Here is a 17700-nt window from a genome sequence, read left to right on the forward strand (position 1 = left end):
AACAAAGGTTAGTCCGAGCAAAATACCCTGCAAGACAGTGTTAGAATCTGATAAAACATAGTAAATAATAATTGACAGTCTTCGGACTGTCCGAGTCTGACTTTGGATTTCCAACCGGAAGCCCTAGGTCGACCCGACGCCTACTGTTCCCTCTGCGGGGAACGCGTCATCACCTACTCCACTCAGGAGATTTACCTGTTGCCAGTCGATCCTCTAGATCGACTGGACTTTTGCTCAGCACTCGATGCTTCCGGACTTTCTGCTGGACATCCGCTTCCCCGGCTAGTCCAGTCTTTCACCTGATTCGCGACACCAGGACTTTTCACCTAGGGTTACCACCCCCTAGGACTTTTGCCTGAAGCCATCGACCTTCCAAGACTTTCCGCATAGGGTTACCACCCCCTATGACCTAGGGTTACCACCCCCTAGGGTTTTCCCTTTGCCTAACTGCAGCTAGGACTTTCCTGAAATCCTCAAGTAGACTTGTTAGACTAAAAAACATCTTAACTTTGAATTCTTTGCCGTTATCAAAACACGAGTTCGATCGTCGGATGCTTCCCGCACCAACAATCTCCCCCTTTTTGATTATGGCAACACGAATTCGAAGTTAAGTAAACAAGCGAATAGATAGTCATTTTAAACACATGCAAAATTTGCTAAGTATAGATGAACAGGGTAACTAAAGTAAATTTTGCACTATGAACAAGGTAACTAAAGTAAATTTTGCCCTATATACTCCCCCTTAACTTTGGCTCCCCCTTAATTTTTTGCTCCCCCTTAATTTGAAATTTTTATGTATGTTTACTTTTTGCTACTCTCCCCCTTTGCCATAATTAAAAAAATGGGCAATGTGTAAAGATTTGTACATGATTAAAGTTAGCAATATTCAACAGAGTTTGGAAGTTCAAGGTTAATTGGAATTTAGGTTTTTAGAACAAGATTATTCTTTTAAGTTCAGTTGGTCCTTAAGTCCAAGCACAAGTCATGTTTATATATTAGGTATCAGAGCCATAGAGAACAAACATTCTTTTAAAAGAAGAAATTGAGTATCCTTTGCCAACTGTCTAACCTTTAGCTACTTGCTGATTGTCTATAGGACAATAGCTTTTACCAGGTTAGTCAAGTTAAGTTATTTAGGTCCAGATAGACTTGACTAGAGCTGGAGAACTTTAACTTGATTAATGTTTATTGCATATTTAATGCCCAGACTCATATTGATGCATAGATATAAGCATTCTTGAGTCCAGGCTATACCCTATGCATCTCACGCCATTCTATGTTTTTCAACCATAATCAAGGTAAACCTAGGTGTTTTGTGAGATGCTCTGGCTTAATTCTAGGGGAACATGATATCTAGGGGGAAATCCTAGACTAAACCCAACTTTTGAAAGTCTAGTAAAATTAGAGTTTTGAAAAACTGTTTTGCCTAGCAGTTTAAAAAAAATGTGACCAAAAGATTAATTAGATTAAGGTAAAGTCAATCAAGCCTGAAGTGAAACTGCCCATTAGACTAAAAAGTCTACATAGATAAAAGAGTCATAATAGAGCTGCTACAAGCTGTACTAGAGTCATGATAGAGCAACAGTAGGAGCTATTGAGATGATGAGGGAGGAGGTCCGGAACCCAGCGACCGGAGTAGTGTCAGGATCTCAGTGTGACGAGCCCGATCGTCCTCTCGTAGATCTTGGCGCAAGTCGGAGAGCTCCTGTCGTACGTCTCGTCGTAAGTCGGAGACCTCCTGTCGAACCTCTCGTCGAAGATCGGAGACCTCTCGTCGCATGGACTGATGAAACTCGGAGTTCTCGTGCTGGAGACTCGACATAGCCCTCTCTAGTCCGGAAACTCGATCAGCGAGAGTGCGGGGAGCTGGATGTGGTGCTCGAGGTGGTGGTGGGGCGGGAGCAGCCTCCTCAGGAAATAGTGCCAACATGAACTCATCATGCTCTGCCTCCTCTACCTGCTGGTGCTGTGCCCCCCTACGCCAGGACATGGTACCCTCATCGTCTATATGGATATTTGCTAGGGAAAAGTTCCTAGCTCCTATGATGTCAAACTCGGTCATGTAGCGGATGTCACCTCTGGTGACATCAATGTGTAATGAGGACATGTACGCTGTCAGAATATGACAATAAGGCATATGTACTCGTCTGCTGGTCACGTATCCAGCTGCATAAATAATAGTGGAAAAGATGTGAAGACTGATGTCTATATCTAACCTCTGACACAGGGCATAGAGCAGGAACGAGTGGAATGGACGCATCACCGCAATGTCATGAGTGGTTAGCGGTAGAATACAAAGTACTAGAACCCTATAAAGGGCGTAGTCTTGAATTCTAAGGTTAAGTGACCTAAACTGGGTCTCAGTGGGATCACGCTGGTCCTCAAAGAAGAACGAATAGATCGTATCGAGGGTAATATGTGAGTAGGGATCTCCAAAAGGTAGCTCCCTAGGAGGATAGCATAGAAAGGTGCACGGTGACTCTCGTAATCCTAGAAATTCACGAATGGTGGTGGGAGATAATGTGATATCCGTGCCAGCTGCCCTAGTGGTGTAGGAGTAGTCGTCTACTTTCACTAGGTTGTTGTAAAATTCGGCACATAAACTTATGTTTACTGCGCTGGTGCACTCAACTAGGTTTCGCAACCTATAGTGGTTTATAGTCTCGGAGACTGGAATGCAAGAGCGTAAAAAGAACGATCTGTCTATACATTTGGTTCTAATGGCCATGTAATTTGTTGACATAAACTTAATCCTAAGTTCGTCGGTGGGAAACCTAGGGTCAATGCTAGGGGTAGAAGGCCCAGCACCAGATTTAGTACGCTTCCTAAATTTGAAACTAATATTATACTAAGGAGGAAGAAAAAAAATGAATTTTAGGAGGGGATAGAAATTTTACCGAGGAGCCATTGTTAGAAATTTTAGAACTGACGACCTCGGTTGAGTCACGACTTCGTATTAACCACGGAAGAAAAATTTTAATTTTGACAGTCTTCGCAGAGAAGCTAAGAAGAAGCTTAAGGAAGACTTAGGTGCAAGTGTAGGGGGCGCCTCCTGCCCCCTATATATAAGGGAGTCCGGGCGCCCGGGTGTGTTCCGGGCGCCCGGGTCGCGTGAGGCGGGGCGCCCGGGATCACTACGGGCACCCGGGGTCTGAATACCGGGGGCGCCTGCCCCTGGTTTTGACCTTGGTATATATATATATTATTATTATTATTAATGTGTTAATTTTCAATTTTTATGTTAATTTCGAATTTTAAATTTTGAAATAATTTTGAAATTTAAGTTTTTAAAATAATTTTGAAATTTAAGTTTTTAAAATAATTTTGAAATTTAGGTTGTTTAAAATAATTTTGAAATTTAAGTTTTTAAAATAATTTTGAAATTTAAGTTTTTAAAATAGTTTTGAAATTTAAGTTTTTAAAATAGTTTTGAAATTTAAGTTTTTAAAATAATTTTGAAATTTAAGTTTTTTTAAAATAGTTTTGAAATTTAAGTTTTTAAAATAATTTTGAAATTTAAGTTTAAAATAATTTTGAAATTTAAGTTTTTAAAATAATTTTGAAATTTAAGTTTAAAATAATTTTGAAATTTAAGTTTTTAAAATAATTTTGAAATTTAAGTTTTAAAAATAATTTTGAAATTTAAATTTAAAATAATTTTGAAATTTAAGTTTATAATAATTTGAAATTTAAGTTTAAAATAATTTTGAAATTTAAGTTTAAAATAATTTAGAAATTTATGTTTAAAATAATTTTGAAATTTAAGTTTTAAAAATAATTTTGAAATTTAAGTTTTAAGAGTAATTTGAAATTTAAGTTTAAAATAATTTTGAAATTTAAGTTTTAAAAATAATTTTGAAATTAGAGTTTAAAAAATTTGAAATTTAAGATTAAAATAATTTTGAAATTTAAGTTTAAAATAATTTTGAAATTTAAGTTTTTAAAATAATTTTGAAATTTAAGTTTTTAAAATAATTTTGAAATTTAAGTTTAAAAAATAATTTTGAAATTTAAGTTTTTAAAATAGTTTTGAAATTTAAGTTTTTAAAATAGTTTTGAAATTTAAGTTTTTAAAATAGTTTTGAAATTTAAGTTTAAAATAATTTTGAAATTTAAGTTTTTAAAATAATTTTGAAATTTAAGTTTTTAAAATAATTTTGAAATTTAAGTTTAAAAAATAATTTTGAAATTTAAGTTTTTAAAATAATTTTGAAATTTAAGTTTTTAAAATAATTTTGAAATTTAAGTTTTTAAAATAGTTTTGAAATTTAAGTTTTTAAAATAGTTTTGAAATTTATGTTTTTTAAAATAGTTTTGAAATTTAAGTTTTTAAAATAATTTTGGAGTTTAAGTTTAAAAAAACTTAGTCATATCACCCGATCTAATTTCTCAATCAGGGAATCCTATAATTTTTGTGAGATGAATTGAGGTTCAATTTAAAGGTTTTGTTTAGTCTTGTGTTAGATTCAGGTTTAGCTTTGGATTCAACAAGTAAGCATTCTTTGGATAAACTTCTGGGCTATGGTGAGTCACAAGGAGCTCATTAAAGTAACCATGCCTTTGAGGTTTTCCAAATAGTCCTACCCATTGAACTTAATACTAAAACTTGGTCTAACTAGTTAGGATCCATTTAAGGGTAGCTTCGGTCAGTTCCACTTGGCCAAATGCACCAGGTCGAAGCCATATCTTCCTAGACATGCGATGCCCAAGTTTCCCTAACGTACTATCATCCAAAAACTTCACCAGTACTGTGGTTCAAGTTAAACTTATCCCGTTTTAATCTAACCTTAAATACCCTGCCGGGTAATCCATTCTTGTCTTACCCATTCCGGGTAAATTAGGTTCAGTTACCCTGTCGGGTAGTTCAGTTGAAGGTGCCAGCTAGTTTGGACCCTCCTTCTATTTTTCATTTATAATTTTGATTTTTAATTTCGAATTTTGAATTTAGAATTTGATTTTAGATTTTAAATTTAATTTCGAATTTTGAATTTGATTTTAGATTTTTAATTTCGAATTTTGAATTTTGATCTTAGATTTTTAATTTAATTTCAAATTTTGAATTTTGATCGTTTTCATTTTAGCTTTCCCTGGATCACGACCTCGATATGGTCTGTCGAGGAGGTATATTTGATCTTTCGGAACCCAGTATTGGCCAAGTCCACTTTGATTTATCAATTTGGACTTGGGGACCCATGCTTGGACTGATTTACTACTTTGTTTGTTTATTAAGGATAAATACGATTTATATTTCTTTTTTACTTTTATATCCTAGCCCAGTCTTATTGTAGACGGCTCTTTGTGTCCCAAGAATTAGATCCAAATTCTTGGAGCTCAGAGAGAACTTTTCTAAAGTAATTTTTAAATCATTTAACTGATTTTTCAGATTTGAATTTTCTTTCTCAAGTTGTTGTACTTGAGTTGAGTCTTCAGTTAAAGATTTTGAGTTAGTTACTCCTTTAAGAATGGTTACTTCTTTTAAAAGTGACTTAATTTTCAAATTTGACTTGGCTAATTTGTGAAGTAAATAATTGACTAAATTATTAAGCCTAGGAATACTTACAGCGGAGTCTGGCCCTTCGGAAACGGATGCGGATCCGTGGCTTTGCTCGGAGTCGGCCCGACTCGCTTCGGTTTGATGATCTGGTCCCGGGCCATCAATGCGAGTAAACTCGTTTGGTCGAGTTCGTCGTCGTCCTCCAAGAAGATTCGTCCCAGGTTGCCTTTAGGGCCTTCTTTCTTCTTTGCTTTTTGGCCACCTTTTGGTTGGGACAGTTGGCCTTGATATGCCCTTTCTGGTTGCACCCGTAACATGTGACTTCGAACTTTACCTTTGAGTTTTGTTGGGCCTCCCTGGATTGGACTGCCTTCTTTAGATCTTTCTTGTTGAAGCCCTTCTTCTTCTTGTAGAGCTTCTTTACAAGATTCACAAGTTCGCTGGTCGGTTCATCTTCTGAATCTTCCGAGTCGGGTTCATCTTCCGATTCTGATTCAATTTTTCGCCGTCCTCTTGATTCGGTGTTCGATTCGTTCCTGCAACCAAAGCAATCCCTTTCTCGGATGGCTGTGCATTAGTTTGTTCATGGAGTTCGAATTCGCTAAATAATTCGTCTAATTTCAAGGAGGACAAATCCTTAGAGACTTTATAGGCATCTACCATTGATGCCCATAGTGTACTCCTAGGGAATGAGTTAAGGGCATACCTTATTATATCTCTGTTTTCTACCTTCTGTCCGATTCCATGTAGAGAATTCAGGATATCTTGAATTCGGGCGTGCAAAGAACTTGCCGTCTCGCCTTCCTGCATTTTCAAATTATATAGTTTATTTAGTAACAAATCACGTTTACTCACCTTGGTTTCTGAGGTGCCCTCGTGTAGTTCGATCAGTTTCTCCCATAGTTCCTTTGCGGAGGAGAATGGACCGACTCTGTTGAGCTCTTCTTTGGTAAGGCCGCACTGGATTGTGCAGGTGGCTTTGGCGTCGGCTTCCACCTTTTTGATAAATGCTGGCTCCCAGTTTTCACAGGATGTAGGCTTACCGTCTGTACCAGTTGGTAGTTGCAATCCTGTTTTCACGATCATCCAGGTGTCAAACTGGATCTTTAGATAAATTTCCATTCGCCCCTTCCAATATCCGAAGTCTTCTCCGGAAAATAATGGGGGACGAACGGTGCTAAATCCTTCTTGTTGGGCCATTTAGATCTAAAAAAACAGAAACAACAAGATCTATTCCAAGACTAAGTCTTGGATTAGTAGTGCGGGAGGAAGGAAAAAATAACAGGCTCAAGTGGTATTGACCAGCTTTGAGTAGAAAATCGATTCGTAAAAAGAGATTAGAATATAGCTATGAGGCTAAATTCTAATCGATACCGAACAAAACCATGAAAAACTTGTCTCGAATAGTGGTTGCACTGATTCAAGACTACCCCGCTCTGATACCAATTGTTGGATCGAGAAGCGCTAGAGGGGGGGGGGGGTGAATAGCGCTCGTGGCTATTTCGTTCGATTATCGAAATCGTAAAACACTCGAGTAAAAACGCAGCGGAAATGAAAGAAATACAAGCAGATGAACACAGTGAATTTACTTCGTTCGGAGCCTGTGACGACTCCTACTCGAAGGCCCGCGATCCTTGATCGCTTTCGGTGGGCAACAACTATAAGTTCGTTAAGAGTATTACAAACTAATTACAATTCAAAGCTGTAAAAATATTATACCGACAACAAAAAGATTAAATCCGAAGCTCCGGGTTGTCGGGGTGTCGTTGCAGCACTTCTGGATTGAGTCGTTAGCAGCTTGTCGCAAGGAGATTGCTTAGATAATCATTGTCTCTTGAAGCTGCACCTCAACCCTCCTTTTATATGCGATTCCGGGCGCCTGGATCCCTTCTGGGCGCCTGGAGTGTGATGTGGCCAACCAACCAGGATGCTCCACGTGGCGAAGTTGCGGCAGGGATAAAGTTTGGTCCTGGGCGCCCGGACAGCCTTTTTCCAGCAGGCTCCTCACCTGCAAACAAAGGTTAGTCCGAGCAAAATACCCTGCAAGACAGTGTTAGAATCTGATAAAACATAGTAAATAATAATTGACAGTCTTCGGACTGTCCGATTCTGACTTTGGATTTCCAACCGGAAGCCCTAGGTCGACCCGACGCCTACTATTCCCTCTACGGGGAACGCGTCCTCACCTACTCCACTCAGGAGATTTACCTGTTGCCAGTTGATCCTCCAGATTGACTGGACTTTTGCTCAGCACTCGATGCTTCCGGACTTTCTGCTGGACATCCGCTTCCCCGGCTAGTCCAGTCTTTCACCTGGTTCGCGACACCAGGACTTTTCACCTAGGGTTACCACCCCCTAGGACTTTTGCCTGAAGTCATCGACCTGCCAAGACTTTCCGCATAGGGTTACCACCCCCTATGACCTAGGGTTACCGCCCCCTAGGGTTTTTCCTTTGCCTAACTGCAACTAGGACTTTCCTGAAATCCTCAAGTAGACTTGTTAGACTAAAAAACATCTTAACTTTGAATTCTTTGCCGTTATCAAAACATGAGTTCGATCGTCTGATGCTTCCCGCACCAACATCTGCCAGATCTCGTAATCGTGGTAAGCTGCAATAGCAAGCATGATCCGAATGGACTTAAACATCGCTACTGGAGAAAAGGTCTCATCATAGTCAATACCATGAATCTTCTTGAAACCTTTAGCTACCAAGCGACCCTTATAGATAAGTCCATCCATGTCAGTCTTTCTCTTAAAAACCCACTTACACCCTATGGGTTTTACCCCTTCAGGTGGATCAACCAAAGTCCATACTTGGTTGGTGTACATGGATTCCATCTCGGATCTCATGGCTTTTAGCCATTTCTTGGAATCTGGTCTCATCACAGCTTCCTGATAGGTGGAAGGCTCATCCTCTATGAGCATAATGTCATCATGGTCAGACAAGAGAAATGAGTATCTCTCAGGCTAACGACGTACCCTATCAGACCTGCGAAGAGGTATGTCTACTTGAACTGGTTGTTGTTCCTCAACTCTTTGTGGAACAACATCATCCACAACACTTTATGGTTCCAGTTCAACTTCCATCGAGGCATCAGTGCTATTGTTCGCATCTTGAACTTTTCAAGATCGAACGCGCTCCCACTAGTCTTTCTAGAAACAAAGTCCCTTTCTAGAAAGACCCCAGTCTTTGCCACAACTACCTTGTGCTGACTGGGAATGTAGAAGTAATATCCCTTAGTTTCCTTGGGATATCGAATGAAAAAGCACTTGTCGGATTTGGGTCCTAACTTGTCTGAGACTTGACGTCGAACGTAAGCCTCACAACCCCAAATCCTCATGAAAGACACTTGGGCATCTCTCCCAGTCCATATCCTATATGGTGTCTTTATCACGGCCTTGGATGGAACTCGGTTGAGAATGAAAGCTGTCATGTCTAGAGCATAGCCCCAAAGGTATGTCGGAAGATCTGTGTGACTCATCATAGATCGTACCATATCTAATAGGGTACTATTTCTCCTTTCGGATACACCATTCCACTGTGGTGTTCCAGGAGGAGTGAGTTGGGATAGAATCTCACACTCAGCTAAATAGTCACGAAACTCATGGCTTAAGTATTCACCACCTCGATCTGATCGAAGTATTTTAATACTCTTGCCAAGCTGGTTCTGTACTTCATTCTTGAATTCTTTGAACTTTTCAAAGGATTCGGACTTATGTGTCATCAAGTACACATAACCATATCTACTGAAGCCATCAGTAAATGTGATGAAGTATCTATAACCGCCTCTAGCAGCGACATTGAAAGGGCCACATACATCACTATGTATGAGTCCTAACAAATCAGTTGCTCTCTCGCTGTGCCCACTAAAGGGAGTCTTGGTCATCTTGCCTCATAGGCATGACTCGCATATCTCATATGATTCAAAATCAAATGAGTCCAGCAAACCTTCCTTATGGAGCTGGGATAAGCGCTTGTCATTTATATGACCTAAGCGACAGTGCCAGAGATAGGTGTGGTTCATATCGTTCGATTTGAACCTCTTGGTACTAACGTTATAGATAGAGCTCTCAAGGTCTAGAATATAGAGTCCGTTCATCAGAGGTGCACTACAATAGAACATATCGTTTAAATAGACAGAACAACATTTGTTCTTTATTATAAACGAGAATCCTTTCTTGTCCAAACAAGAAACTGATAAAATGTTCTTAGTCAATGCAGGCACATAACAACAATCGTCTAACTCTAGTATAAGCCCAGAGGGCAGAGATAGAAAATAAGTCCCTACAGCAACAGCAGCAACCCGTGCTCCATTGCCTACTCGTAGGTCTATCTCGCCCTTTGTCAATGCTCTGCTATTTCTCAGTGCTTGTACATTAGTACAAATGTGCGAAGCACATCCGATATCTAATACCCACGACGAAGAAATAGAGAGGTTGACTTCTATAACATTTATACCTGAAGTAGAAATCTTATTTCTCGTCTTGTTAAGATCTTCCAGGTATCCTGTGAAGTTCCTCTTCCAGTGCCCTGCTTGTCCTTGATATAGTTGATGAAGATGTTCAACCATATCGTGAGCACACATCAACTCATGTTGCTTCTGAAGCTCAGAGTTCATGGTTGCGAGCATTAGACATGACACATCTAATGCGTCATCTTGATGCTTCTTGTAAGCATCCCGGTCAGCTCGCGTGGCAGTGGCAGGAGGAGCCTCCGGAATGGGCTGCTCCAGAACGTACAGTTTACGTTCCTGAGTGAGAACTATTCTCAGGTTCCTGTACCAGTCCAGGAAATTTGCTCCGTTGAGCTTGTCCTTCTTAAGGACAGAACGCACGGAGAAAGAGTTCGTATTCGAAGTCATGGTTATCTACAATAGAAAATTTACATAAATAAATATCATATTCTTTTAAAATCATTTAATTAGGCCTTTAATTAAATGATGCTCCCACTGAATTTTATAATTCTTGTGGGACAAGATCCACATCATACTAACCCTTGAGTTAGCTTTGGCTAATACGCCCAAGGCTTAGTATGATCGGTAGGTAACGATTACCAATTACATCTTTATGCAACTCTTGTTTATAAAATCAATATCCGCATTTATATTAAAACTCGAGTTAGCTTTGGCTAATACGCCCGAGAGTTAATATAGATGTGATTTTGACCTATCTTTTCCAACCGTTGGAGGAATGCCTATAGTTGACTCGATCTAACCGAGCAACTAGGAATCCTCAATCTAATTGAGTTTGTATTCACCCATGCGTTGATAGGCGGGACCAAGATTGTCCCTCCGTACCCTACCAAGATAATATGTATTGCTCTGCTTTGGCAGATTCAACAATACATGTGATCGAGGTAGTGATAGGTATCACGACACGGTTAGGCATTTAGAGTTGGTTCGATTGAGATCTAATCTAATCGAAAAAGGATGCATCTTGTGCACGACTTAGATCTAATCTAATCGCAAGGGTGCATCATGTGCACAACTTAGATCTAATCTAATCGTAAGGCACTAATTAATTAATTACTTATTAAACATGCATCATATACATAAGCAATTAACTAATTAATCTATTTGTGATTTAGTTATGGCCCTACTACGATCTTCTCAAGACAATGAGAAGATCGAATGGTCAACCTAGGGTCAACAGCTTTTCCAAGCTCCTCCCTTTGACCACCTTGGGTTGCTCGTGCCCGCCTCGGAACTCCGTCTCGTGTGGACCCTCCACCGCTCCAATTTGTACATTACAATTTGAAACTCGAGTTACATTCGAGTCTAAATCTAATTTACAACTAGAATATATGAGAAAGGCAAGACGTGCAGGTCGCGGAAAAATAAAAACATACAACACGCGTAAACACATAACGGCACGCAGGCCGTATTATGAATTACAACACAATCCAATCATATTGGGTTTTTGGGCCATGACTATCACAAAATTAATATATAATTCAAAATTATATATTTTCATAATTTTCTATAATTTTAAAATTAATTTTTACAATTTTTACGAGTAAAATTTCCCGGTGGTCCCGTTTAGCGTTTTCGGGCGCAATCGCGGAACGGATCCCCTTGCGGGGCCAGGGGCAGCGCCCCTACCCACGATCTAACCATCGCGAGAGTTCCTTTGCGATCCTACAGCACCTTAGCCCGCTGTCCGAAAACAATTTGGGACGAAACCTTTGAGAAGAATTTTCCTGGCGGTCCCGATTAGCGATTTCGGGCGCAATCGCGAAGCAAATCACCTTGCGGGGTTAGGGGAGTGCCCCTACCCACGATCTAACCATCGTGAGTTGCTCCTAAGCGATCCTACAGCGCCTTCGCTCGCTGTCCCAAACGGATTTGGGTCGAAACATCACCGTTTTGGAAAAATCTTCCCGGTAGACGAAGCCTACAAGCGTCTAAACACTTGTGCTTCGATTACTCGAGAAAAATACTCATAAAAACCCAAAAATCATAATTTTACAGAAAATTACAGAAACTTTAGTTTTCATAAAACCAAAAAATTAAACTCGTACAAGCCTTGCACGTGGCTCTGATACCACTGTTGGATTTTTCGGGCCGCGAAAACCGCTTTTCACGTCGTGGAAACCCCGAATCACCCAAAGCCGTAGATCCGTGCAAGGAAAAACCGAATGAAATACAAGTACGAGTTTCAAAACTTTAGATCTACTCCTAGATCTATGTGTTGAGAGCTTTTACCTTTGTAGCGTGCCCTCACAAATCCCGCTCGTCCAACGGTACACCGGATCTCGAGAGTGTCAACGTAGACACTCCTCTAATGATATCCACACGAACAAGGAGTGTCTCTCACACTCAAAGGATGGAGAAAAGAGCCCCAAGTGTGCTAGCACTTTCTAGAGCTCTCGAATGGGATTGGAAAGGAAGAAAAAGAGGATGCAAAAGGAATGTCATACACTCAAGATGTAGTATCCCTCCTTTGTGACCTTCACTCTTCCTTTGCTCTTGGAATTCACTCAACCACCTTCTCCTCCCTTGGAAGCTCACGACAACAGCAGCAAAACAAAGAGGAAAAGACCAAGGAAGAAGATGGAATGAATGCACACATTATTACCACAAAAACAAAACCCCTCCTCACATTTGTGTGGCCGGCCACACAATGTAACCCCCTCATTTAATGTGGCCGGCCACATTAAGTGGTATGGGTGTGTAACCTCCATGAGGTGGCACACCATTATGAGGTGGTGATGATGTGGCAAGGATGTGTCATGCCATGTAGGATGAGTCAACCTACATGATGTGGCAATGCATCAAGTCAAACTTGATGTTTCAACTTCCATTTGGTCAAGTCAAAATTGACCAATTTCTTCCTTGTTGAGTTAAATCCAACCTTTGATTCAAGTCAATTTCAATTTAATAAATCTCAATTCATTAATATAAATTGACTCAATGAATCAAATTTAAATTAGACTCATTCAACAATTGAATCTAATTGAGTCTAACTCAATAAGTCTAATTTAAATCAATCCGAATCCAATTGGTTCATCATATGAACCTAATCCAATTGGTTCATCCTATGAACTTAATCTCCATCCACTTGTTCCTTGTGTGTGACCCAATAGGTTCTTGTAACATTGGCAATGTTTCTAAACTCCTTTAGAAACATAAGCAATGAGCGGCATCTAGCAATACATCATTGCTACCTAAGTTACAAGAAATGTTGAGATCCAACATCACCTTGTGACTATTAATTGTGACTCCTCACAATATATGACAAGTGTCCTTCTATCTTAGACATCTAGATTGATCAATGTGAGGCATAGACCGTGTCATCCTCTGACCAATCTAAATCTTGACCTCCAAGAAGACTCACTTAATCAAATAAGCTCAATATCTCATATTGACTCATTTGGGTATGGCCATACACTTCGTGGTCTTACTCTATCAAGAATATCGATGTCACTCCCGTCATATAGGAGGGATAGATCTCATCTACATCACTCACATCCCTCTGCATAATTCGTTACATACCCAGTAATCGCCTTTATAGTCCACCCAGTTACGGGTGACGTTTGATTAACAATCATCATATGATTGACTCTAGGGTACTAACAATAGTCATACTAATAGCCACATGAGAAAGTATATGACACTCATATAACGATCCATGATACTTTCTCATGGCGGGTCATTCAGTATACATTCTCCAATGCATACCCATGTGTCAACTTGATATCTCCATATCCATGACTTGTGAGATCAAGTCATCGAGTTGACCTACATGCTAGTCTTTTTGCATTAACATTGTCCCTGAACGTTAATACTCGACTAGGAATGATTTAGGGTAGTGTTCCCTGTATCATCTCACTATCGGTTCAACTAACCGATTGATATAGGTGAGAACCATCTACTCAAGGACATTATTATACTTAGTTTATTTGGCACCAATACAAGTAAGTATAATAACCAAACAAATGCCTTTATTAATATACAAGAATATGAAACAATGAGTCCATACAATCATCAAATGATTGGCTCTAGGGCTCTAACTAACAAGTAGGATACTCTGATAGCTAGGAAATGAGCAGACTTGGTCAATTTGTCCATTATTACCTAGATAGCATTGTAACCATTCGTAGTTCTGGGTAGTTCTTGTTAGTTAGAGCCCTAGAGCCAATCATTTGATGATTGTATGGACTCATTGTATCATATTCTTGTATATTAATAAAGGCATTGGTTTTTGGTTATTATGCTTATTTGTATTAGTGTCAGATAAAATAAGTATAGTAACGTCCTTAAGTAGATCGTTCATACCTATATCAATCGATTAGTTGAATCGATAGTGAGATGATATAGGGAACACTACTCTAAATCATTCCTAGTCGAGTATTAACATTCAGGGACAATGTTAATACAATAAGACTAGCATGTAGGTCAGCTCGATGACTTGATCTCACAAGTCATGGATATAGAGATATCAAGCTGACACATGGGTATGCATTAGAAAATGTATACTGAATGACCCGCCATGAGAAAGTATCATGGATCGTTATATGAGTGTCATATACTTTCTCATGTGGCTATTAGTATGACTATTAGTCCTTAGACCTGAAGTCACCATGGATCCCTACATAAGGAGTTATGTACTTTAGTTTTGTCAAACGTCACCCGTAATTGGGTGGACTATAAAGGCGATTACTGGGTATGTAACGAATTATGCAAAGGGATGTGAGTGATGTAGATGGGATCTATCCCTCCTATATGCCGGGAGAGACATCGATATTCTTGATAGAGTGAGACCACGAAGTGTATGGTTATACCCAAATGAGTCAATATGAGATAGTGAGCTCATTTGATTTAGTGAGTCTACTTGGAGTTGAAGATTTAGATTGATTAGAGGATGACACGGTCTATGCCTCACATTGATCTATCTAGATGTCTAGGATAGAAGGACACTTGTCATATATTGTGAGGAGTCACAATCAGTAGTCACAGGTGATGTTGGATCTCAACATTCTTGTAACTTGGGTAGCAATGATGTATTGCTAGATGCCGCTCATTGCTTATGTTTTTAAAGGAGTTTAGTAACATTGCCAACGTTACAAGAACCTATTGGGTCACACACAAAGAACATGTGCATGGAGATTAGGTTCATATGATGAACCAATAGGATTAGATTCATATGATGAATCAAAGATTGGATTCAAATTAGACTTATTGAGTTAGACTCAATTAGATTCAATTGTTGAATGAGTCTAATTTAAATTTGATTCATGAGTCAATTTATATTAATGAATTGAGATTCATTAAATTAAAATTGACTTGAATCAAAGCTTGGATTTAACTCAACTAGGAAGAGCATTGGTCAAGTTTGACTTGACCAAATAGAGGTTGACACATCAAGTTTTGACTTGATGAATTGACACATTATGAGGATGACTCATCCTACATGGCATGCCACATCATCCCGTATATAATGGTGTGCCACCTCATGGAGGTTACACACCATTAATCCTCTTAATGTGGCCGACCACATTAATGTGGGGGTTACACATGTGGTGGCCGACCACACTAAGTGAGGAGAGGGTTTTCATTTGGTGGCAATTGAATGGTGTTCAATGCTTCTTCTTCCTTGGGTGCTTCTCCCTCTCTCTAGCTTGCTGATGGTCGTGGCTTCATGGTGGAGAAGAAGTGAGAGTTGATTCCAAGCAACTAGGTGGTGTGAAGGTCACAAAAGGAGAGTACCTAGAGGAGTGTGTGAGTTCCTTTTTCCCTTCTCTCCTTTCTCACCTTTTAGATCCAATCCGAGAGCCCTAGAAAGTGCTAGCACACTTGTGGGTTCTCCTCTCCATCTTTGAGTGGTAGAAGACCACTCCTTGTTCGTGTGGATACCGCTAGAGGACCGTTCGCTTGACGGTCTCAAGATCCGGCTACCTTTGGACGTTGCGGGATTGCGAAGGGCACGCATCAAGGGTAAATGTTTTTCCCTCATAGATCTAAGAGTCGATCGTGTTTTAAACTCGTACTCATATTTTTCGTTCGGTTTTACCTTGCACGAGATCCGTGGCTTGGGCGATTCGGGGTTTCCGCGACGCGAAAAGCGGTTTTCGCGGCCCGAAAAATCCAACTGTCCTACTATGAAGTCCATAGATATATCCTCCCACTTCCACTCTGGAATCTGGATAGGCTGTAGAACTCCGCCCGGTCTATGATGTTCTCCTTTAACCCGTTGGCACGTCAGGCAGGTACTGACATATCTTGCAATATCTCTTTTCATTCCAGATCACCAGAAGCGTTCCTTTAAGTCTTGGTACATCTTGGTGGAACCAGGATGCATAGCGTAGGGCGTTCCATAGGCTTCATCTAGAATTTTCCATCGTAGTTCTTCGTGGTTAGGGACACAGAGGCGATAACCATAATATAGTATCCCACAGTCTGATACTCGGAACTCCCCATTTTCTCCTTCCTGTATTCTCTGCTTGATCTTTTGAATATTCGGATCTTCATCTTGCCCTTTTTGTATATCATCAACCAGGGTTGACACTAGTGTCAAAGTGGAGAGCTGTCCAGTAACAATTTCAAGCCCAAAATTTACTATTTCTTTCTGTAGGGGATGAGACATAGTAGATATAGACAATAACGTTGCACAAGATTTCCTACTTAGTGCATCTGCCACTTTGTTTTCTTTCCCTGGATGGTAGAGGATTTCACAGTTATAGTCTTTGACCATCTCAAGCCATCTCTGCTGTCTCATGTTCAAGTCTTTCTGAGTGCAGAAATACTTCAGACTCGGGTGATCTGTGTAAATCTTGCACTGAGCTCCCTATAAGTAATGCCTCCAGGCTTTGAGAGAGAAGACTACTGCTGCTAACTCAAGGTCATGAGTAGGATAGTTCTTCTCATGAGCCTTGAGTTGTCTCGAGGCATAAGCGATGACCTTGTCATTCTACATCAGTACAACCCTGAGTCCCAATTTAGAAGCATCACTGTAAATATTGAAACCTTCGTTAGTCTTTGGGAGAGTCAGGATTGGGGCACTGGTCAGTCTCCTTTTCAGTTTAGTGAAACTCTTCTCACAATCCTCTATGCACTCAAATTTTATGTTCTTTCTTGTAAGTACCATCAAGATTTATCTATGAGTTTAGGTACAAGGTCCCAGACTTGGTTTCTCTCAAATTGTGCTAATTCTTCCTGCATTGCAATGATCCAGTCTGGGTCAGGTAGGGCTTCTTCTATAGTTTTAGGTTCAATTTTAGAAATAAGGGCAATCTGACTAAATTTTCTATAGGAGGATCTAGTTCTAACTCCTAGGTTTGGGTCACCCAAAATTTGGTCAGGTGGGTGAGAGGTACTTACTCTAGTTGGTCTTATGTGTGGGTCAGAAACTGGTTCTTCTGGTTTATTAAGGTTAGGTTGGATTTCATCATCTTCTATAGTTCTTGGATTGATGTCAATATTTTCATTTATATTAGATGGGTTGGTTTCTTCATCAAAGATAACATTAGTTGTTTCTTCAACTTTTAAGATATTTTGATTATATACTCTAAATGCCCTACTGGTTGAGGAGTATCCCAAGAATATTCCTTGGTTAGACTTGGGTGTAAATTTTCCTAAGTAATCTTTAGTATTTAAAATGTGAACTTTACAACCAAATACTTTTAAATAGTTTAGGTTGGGAATTTTATGGTAATAAAGTTCATAAGGTGTTTTATTGTGAGGTTTGTTAATTAAAATTCTGTTTTG

The sequence above is a fragment of the Zingiber officinale genome, chromosome 1A, assembly GCF_018446385.1.
Source record: "Zingiber officinale cultivar Zhangliang chromosome 1A, Zo_v1.1, whole genome shotgun sequence".
Taxonomy (NCBI): Eukaryota; Viridiplantae; Streptophyta; class Magnoliopsida; order Zingiberales; family Zingiberaceae; genus Zingiber; species Zingiber officinale.